The sequence below is a fragment of the Lactuca sativa genome, chromosome 4 (genome assembly GCF_002870075.4).
Source record: "Lactuca sativa cultivar Salinas chromosome 4, Lsat_Salinas_v11, whole genome shotgun sequence".
Lineage (NCBI taxonomy): Eukaryota > Viridiplantae > Streptophyta > Magnoliopsida > Asterales > Asteraceae > Lactuca > Lactuca sativa.
In genome coordinates, this window is record NC_056626.2 from 170,682,217 (window position 1) to 170,690,277 (window position 8,061).

General features: G+C 46.3%; 1 pseudogene; it reads right to left on the minus strand.

The window, feature by feature from the left end:
* Positions 1-811: 811 nt before the first annotated feature.
* On the minus strand, positions 812-2,087 carry LOC111906839 (probable 2-oxoglutarate-dependent dioxygenase AOP1; annotated as a pseudogene).
* Positions 2,088-8,061: the final 5,974 nt, after the last annotated feature.

Here is an 8,061-nt window from a genome sequence, read left to right on the forward strand (position 1 = left end):
TGGCATGTGGTGATGCGTGGTGGTGGTGGTGGATGGTGGTTGTGGTAAGTAGTTGGAGTTAATAATGTTGGTGGGTGGTGGTTGGTGGTAGGGATGGTGGTGGCGGGTGACGATGATGGTGGTGGGTGGTAGTGATGACGGTGGGTGGTGAGTAAGGTGGTGGTGGGTGGTGTTAAGTGATGGATGTGGGGGTGATAGTGACGGGTAGTGGTGGTGGAAAGTAGTGATGGGCGGTGGTCAGTGGTCGAGGTGGGTGATGGTGATGGGTGGTGGCTGGTGGGTGGTACTGGTGGCGATGGGTGGTAGTGATGGTGGTAGAGACGGGTGGTGGTGGTGGTGGGTGCGTGGGTGGCGGTGGGGATGATGGTAGCGGGTAGTGGTAATGGGTAGTAGTAATGGGTGGTGGTGGTGGGTTTAGTGGGTGATAGGTTGGGTGGTGGTGACGGGTCATGATGATATGTGGTGGAGGCAGGTCGTGGTGATGGGCGGTGGTAGTAATTGGTGGGTAGTTGTTGGTGGTGGTGACAACGTGTTATGGTGATTGTGGGTGGTGGTATGTAGTGATGGGTGGTGGTTGGTGGGTTGTAGGTGGTGTTGATAGGTAGTTGGTGGGTGGTAGGTAGTGGTCATGGGGTGGTGGTAGCGAGTGGTGGTGGGGTGGCAACAGATATGGCTTAGCAACAGATAAATAAATAATTACATAATTACTTTTTGTATATAAACAAATCCAGACATGTGCTTAGCAAAAGATAAATAAATAATTTGGGATGTAGGTAATTAAAGCTTATGGCGCACCTTTATTTTGAAGATGTTTACACAAATTATATATATTCATTCAGTAATTACAACTTGATTAAAGAAACACCTTGAAAGAGAAATACATATGATACTTGATTAAAGAAACAATTTGGAAGACATACATATGATCCAAGATACATAAGATAAATGTGGTGACACCTTTATTTTGAACAATACACAACTCAATTAATTTCGCAATAGGATTTGATGGGGCACTCAGATTTCATCCCTTCACTGGTGAGTAGATAATGGAGGTACTTGTAGTGATCAAAATCCTTAAACCGTGGTGGGTGGTCTTCATCAATGAGTTTTTGTGGTATCTGTATGTTCAGACCCCTAATAAAAGTAAATTGCCCTAGCGAATATCGCTCTTGGTTTCCCTGCATGATCACTCTATGACACGGTGCATGAATTTTTCCATTTGACCATGCCTAAGTGAATGAAAATACCTTAAATGTCACATATATACAATATATAACATTGATGAATAGTTAATCAACATATTGCTACCTACCATGAAAACGTCACCTGCCATGACTATGAACGATGAAGGCAAAGGATCAACTTCGATCCACTGTCCTTCCTTAGTCTTTATCTGTAGACCCTTTACTTGTTTGTCATGAAGTGTGAGGAAGCATGCCTAGAGGATTTCCCTCATCCTCTTGAGGGCATAAGTACTTCATGAATCGAAGATTTTGAAGTGAGGACCCAAGGAGCGTCTCACATTGTTCTTCTATTCCATAGCTTTTTGCTACCATCCGCATCACTATCTGATATAGTTCTGTTACAGCTTTGGAGAACATCAAAGCACTTTTACTGAAAAACCAGTGTTTAATCAAACGAAATTTATTTTTGCTAGGTGTAACTGAATTTAAGACGTAAAATAAAAAGCCATACCCAAAACTTTCGTTTCCAGAAGGCCACATGAGTTTTGTGAAGAATTCAACTCCTTCGGGAGTTGTTGCGTTCTCAATGCCTATGCTTTCGTAAAGAGGCATGACTGGAGTTTTACCACTGTAAGCATGATATGGTGTATCTGAAGTGCTTAGGACTTTGACTTCGGTAGGAAGATCAAATACATCTCGTGATGCAGAGAAAATTGCGTCGTCAAGTTCCTGAGGCACACCGTCGTACTTGGCTATGAAAACCCCGTGTTTTTCAAGCGCATGCATAGCTTCACTGCATGTTGTGATCCATGAACTTGAGTTAGGGATTAGGTTTTTCAACGAAAAGTCGATAACAGATAGCTTCGGTGGTGTCATCTCTTTTCAAACCTTGGATATCTTTTACGATGTATTTTTCTGTCTTCAGACCTATTTCGTTTATATAGTTGGAAAACGGATTTTATGTATGTCCCATATTCCGTATATAAGATATTTCTAAGCCTTTTCATTATTAGACAATACACGTTTTTCTTTGAGGAAACGGTACGCACAATTTAAGTTATGGATATTAATTAATGCACGTACGTAATCATGCCTAGAAGAGATTATTTTTATAATTACTAAAGAAAGTCATTGCTAAAACGAGATTTTTACCAAAAATAGGTGATTAATTACGAATTTTATATCCCAAGCCACGATAGTTCCAATTTTAAATACAAAACTATGGTAATCTCGTAGCTAGACCCCAGCTATCCATTTTATGTTTCAAATCCAATATTAATATACCAAATGGCCCTTATCGTATTCCCATCCCTTCTATCGTCATCACCGGTAGATCTCCACCTGTCAATCTCCGACTTTCTCTTCCTTAATTTTCCTATATATTCGTTTCTATCAGCGACTAGCGACTAGGTTGTTCACTATTTGGATAAAACCGAATTGTCTAATTGGAAAATCTAGAATTAAAGTATTTGGTTCGGATATTCAGAATTTTGGATTGGTATTCAGCAAAACCGAATTATTATTTTGGATTTCAGATTGATTTTGCACTACTAGAAAACTAGTCCAATAGCTACAACACAATCCGTAGCTATTCCGTAGCTATAAACGAATAGCTACGGAATTGCTACTGAAAAATAGTTGTAGCATAATGGCCCGTGGCTAAATTATAGCTACAGATTAGCTACGAAATTGCTACGAAATAATTATGGAACTTTCCGTAGCTACCATAGCTACGGAATAGCTACGGATATAAATAGTTACAGATTTGCTACAAAATAGCTACGGAAGTGGATAGCAACGGAAATAAATAGCTACGGAATTGCTACGGAAATAAATAGCTACGGTGATGGTGATGCTGATGCTGATGGTGATGGTGATGGTGATGGTGATGGTGATGGTGATGGTGATGGTGATGATGATGGTGGTGATGATGATGGTGATGGTGATGGTGATGGTGATGGTGATGGTGATGGTGATGGTGATGGTGATAGTGATAGTGATGGTGATGATGATGGTGGTGATGATGATGATGATTGTTGTGGTGGCGGTGGTGATGATGGTGGTGACGATGATGATGATGGCGGTGATGACGATGATGATGATGATGGTGGTGGTGGTGATGATGGTGGTGATGATGATGATGGTGGTGATGATGATGGTGGTGGTGGTGGTGGTGATGATGATGAAGCTGATGATGGTGATGATGTTGGTGATGATGATGTTGATGATGATGATGGTGATGATGGTGATGATGGTGATGATGATGGTGGTGATGGTGATGATGATGGTGATGGTGATGGTGATGGTAATGGTGATGGTGATGGTGATGGTGATGGTGATGATGATGGTGATGATGATGATGATGGTGGTGGTGATGATGATGGTGGTGATGATAATGATGATGATGGTGGTGATGATGATGATGGTGGTGGTGGTAGTGGTGATGATGGTGGTGATGATGACGATGATGGTGGTGATGATGATGATGGTGGTGGTTGTAACAGCCCGGAATCTCAGGTATTATTAAAATTATGTTTTTGGGGTGATTTAAGAGGGGACTCGGCGAGTTGGAGCCTAGACTCGCCGAGTAGGATCGCAGACTTGGTCGCGGGTCCGCGACTGGACTCGACGAGTCCAGATATGGACTCGGCGAGTCGACGCTGTTCAGCAGAAACCCTAACCGTTCAGTTTGGATCGTATTTAAAGCCTCTTAGGCCGTCATTTTCAGTCCTTTGGTCGATTGAGAAGAACCCTAATCGCTGTGGACGTCTGGAGCAGGAGAGAAAGCTTTTGGAGCTTGGAAGAATTGGTTAGGCAAGAAGAAGAGGGATTTGGCTAAAAGAATATCAAGGAGGATTGAGACCTGAGATTTGGAGGACACAGAGAGTGCGTTTTCAGGTAATACTCGGACCAATTCTGTCGTTTTGATGTGTATGTAAGTTTAGGGTTTATGAAACCCATTTAGTGATTTGATGGGTTGTGATGTTGTTACCCAAACGTTTTACCCCCAGTAATGAGATGTTTAGACGTCCAGAGGGTCCCATGGTTGTATATTGTTGGACCATACGTAATTCAGGAAGCAGTTACTCGTCTGCATGGCATGGACTCGCCGAGTTGTTCTTCAGACTCGGCGAGTAGCTTGAAGATTTACTGGGACTCGCCGAGTTGTTCATCAGACTCGGCGAGTGGAGTCGGGGTGGCCCCGCGATTCTTCCACGAGGACCTCGTCGAGTCAAGAGGAATACTCGACGAGTAGAAAGGGAATATTCAGGAATTTGTGAGGACGACTAGACTCGCCGAGTCGCCATGGGACTCGCCGAGTCCAGTCGAGTTGACCGTTGACCGTTGACCAGAGTTGACCTAAGTCGGACTTCTTAGGGATAGTCACCCTTAGAAGTTATAAGTGTTAATGAGATATGCGATGTTATAGGAAGGTTGTAGCTCGTCGGATTGTGCACGAGTGATTTCAGGAGTTGCTAGCTTTCAGCATTTACGAGGTGAGTCTTCTCACTATACTGTACCCGGAAGGGTTTTGACTGTGTGACCGGAAGGTCGGATATGTTATGTGATATGTATGCTATATGTGGTAAGTTAATTGTTATATGTGTTATGTATGATATGTGGGCCGGAAGGCGATTATGTTATGGGCTGGAAGGCGTTGTAATGAGGACCGGAAGGTCAGGGCCTGGAAAGGCGTAGGTGTGTAAGTGTATATTGGGGAACTCACTAAGCATTTATGCTTACAGTTGTTGTGCATGTATTTCAGGTACTAGCGAGGACCGTGGGAAGGCGCCGGCATGATCGATACACACTAAAGATGGCTTTTATGATCTTGGGATTTGAATAATTGTATTGACTGAATAATTAACTAGTTATGCCTTGTTCTTAATGGAAACAATTATGTTTTAAAATTGAAAAATTTGTTTGAAAAACTTGAGTTGTTACAATTGGTATCAGAGCCTTGGTTTGAGGGATTCGGGTGCACCTTTGGGGGTAACTGAACTCAAACCGAGGATTTGAGGAAACTTTTCAAATAAAGGCATAAACTTTTGTAAATGGTTTTGTGGTAAGCAAGAAAGAAGCAGTGTGTACGATCAGTCAGCGCCCGAGCGGTAAAGATCCCCAAAATACCTTACAATATTATATGATATGAATTGTTATGCATGCTAGAAGACTAGGTATTCATGATAGGACTAGAGTGGCCTGATTTGTGATGCCTTAGTCTAGGGAAGTTTGCTTATATGGGATGCTTTGCTAGTATGCGGGTAGATAGTGCATATCAGAAGTAGAGTACTCACTATCCGAAGTTTGGGGAGGAAGACTTGGGATGAACACTGATGCGGTGTGGTCGGTAGTATTGGGCCCGTACTACCGAGGACACCGGGTCAGTGGGAGACCCAAGTAAGAATCCCTGGATATCGGGGACGGGGTAGGGTCGCGTTATCGAGTGCAATTACACTTGGTAGAATCTCTGATAGTTTTATGTTGTATTTCAGAGATATCATGGTTAGACCGCGGCACGGGGCAAGTACGAGCGGTGTGAGTGACGAGGATATTCGTCAGATGATCCACGAGGAGGTGGCGGCGGCGATCCGGGCTGAGATCCCGGAGATGTTTGGGTCTATCAAGACCACCCTGATGGAGACGTTTGACGAGCGGTACGCCGCATTGACTGAGGCTACAACCGCTGCAGCTACCGCAGCTGTGGCCGCTGCTAGGCCACAGGGGGGTGATTCATTGCTGTTCCGAGAGTTCAGCAACACGAAGCCACCAGAGTTCGATGGGACGCAGGATCCGATTGCTGCGATGAGGTGGATCGCAGATATAGAGGGGTGCTTCTACACTTGTTCATGCCCGGAGCACCTGAGGGTACGGTTCGCTTTGAACCAGCTCCGTCTGGGAGCAAAGGACTGGTGGAAGTTCGTGACGGCGAACTTCACTTTGGCAGAGATTGCGGCGGTGACATGGGAGGGGTTCACTACCATGTTCAGGGAGGAGTACGTTCCCCTGGTGGAGCGGGAACGATTGGTTCAGGAGTTCTTAACCCTCAAGCAGGGTACTGATTCGGTGGCGGCGATCACGCGGAAGTTCCATGAGAGGGCGATGTTTTGCCCCGAGCTGGTGGCCACAGAGCAGGCTCGGATGAGCCGGTACTTGGGTGTTCTGAGGAGGGAGATCCGGGAGTTTGTGTCAAACTCCACTTATCATACTTTTACTGAGCTTCAGGCGAATGCCAGGAAGCGTGAGATCGAGTTAGAGACTCAGGCCAGGGAGGAGGCCGAGTCTCAGCAGGCAGACCGACGGCCGGCTCAGTCTCAGCCGGCAGCCAAGCGGATCAAGTCCGCCGATTCGAGGACGGGAGGTTCGAAGAACCGCACTTGCGTAAAGTGCGGCAAGGGTCACGATGGGGCGTGTCGAGCCGGTGCCTGCTACAAGTGCGGCAAGGAGGGGCACATTGCTAGGGAGTGCCCCAAGGGGTTTATGGTTTGCTTCCATTGCAACCAGACCGGCCATCGAAAGGCCGAGTGTCCGCAGCTTCGTCAGGGATCTGCACCTATTGCCAGGACTACTGAGACTCGACCAGTGAAGGTCGAGGCCCCGAGGGCTCGTGGGAAAGCCTTTCAGCTGACTGCGGAGGAGGTCCGCGCTGCGCCCGATGTTGTGGCAGGTATGTTGTAATTCGTGTAATTATTTTAATGTCAATATGTTATGCTTATGTTATTATGCGCGTAGGTACTTTCCTTGTGAACTTTGTGCCTGCCTTAGTGTTATTTGACTCGGGTGCGAGTAGGTCCTTTGTGTCCTTGGCCTTTAGTCAGCATATTGGCGTTAGTCGTGAGTCGTTGAGTCGACCTTTGAGAGTCTCTATAGCTGACGAGAAGGTGATTTGTGCTACGGAGGTTCTTCGGGGATGTGTACTAGAGATCTTCGGGGTTGAATTCCCGATTGACCTGATTCCTATTGCGATGGGGGATGTCTGTGTCATCGTGGGCATGGACTGGTTGAGCCGATTTGGCGCTGTCATCGACTGTGAGCGCCAGTTGGTGACCATACGAGACCATAGTGGGGGAGTTCTTTCGGTGTACGGTGAGGGTACCCGTTCAGGATCAGCTTTTTGTTCGGCCGCTAGAGCGAGGCAGTGTCTACAGCAGGGCTGTAAGGGTTTTGTGGCGTATGTGATGGATACGCGGGAGGTTTCCGAGAAACCGAAGACAGTTAAGGAGGTCCCTGTGGTACGTGAGTGTTCAGATGTCTTTCCCGAGGAGTTGCCGGGAGTACCGCCTGTGAGGCAGGTAGAGTTTAACATCGATCTGGTTCCGGGGGCAGCACCTATTGCTAAAGTGCCCTATCGTCTTGCACCTCCAGAGATGCAAGAGTTGTCCTCGCAACTCCAGGAGTTGCTGGGGAAGGGATTCATTCGGCCGAGCAGCTCGCCATGGGGAGCACCTATTCTGTTCGTCAAGAAGAAGGATGGTTCACACCGGATGTGCATTGATTACCGGGAGTTGAACAAGCTAACGGTCAAGAACCGTTACCCGTTGCCGAGGATCGATGATTTATTCGATCAGTTGCAGGGAGCATCTTGGTTTTCCAAGATCGATCTGAGGTCAGGTTACCATCAGGTGAGAGTACGGGATGAAGACGTCCAGAAGACAGCGTTTAGGACGCGATATGGGCATTATGAGTTTGTGGTGATGCCTTTTGGACTCACCAATGCCCCGGCTGTGTTCATGGATCTCATGAACAGGGTATGCAGGCCGATGTTGGATCGGTCAGTGATCGTATTTATCGACGACATTCTGGTGTATTCGAGATCTAGAGAGCAGCATGAGGAGCATTTGAGGGAGGTCCTCGAGGTATTGAGGTCGGAGAAGCT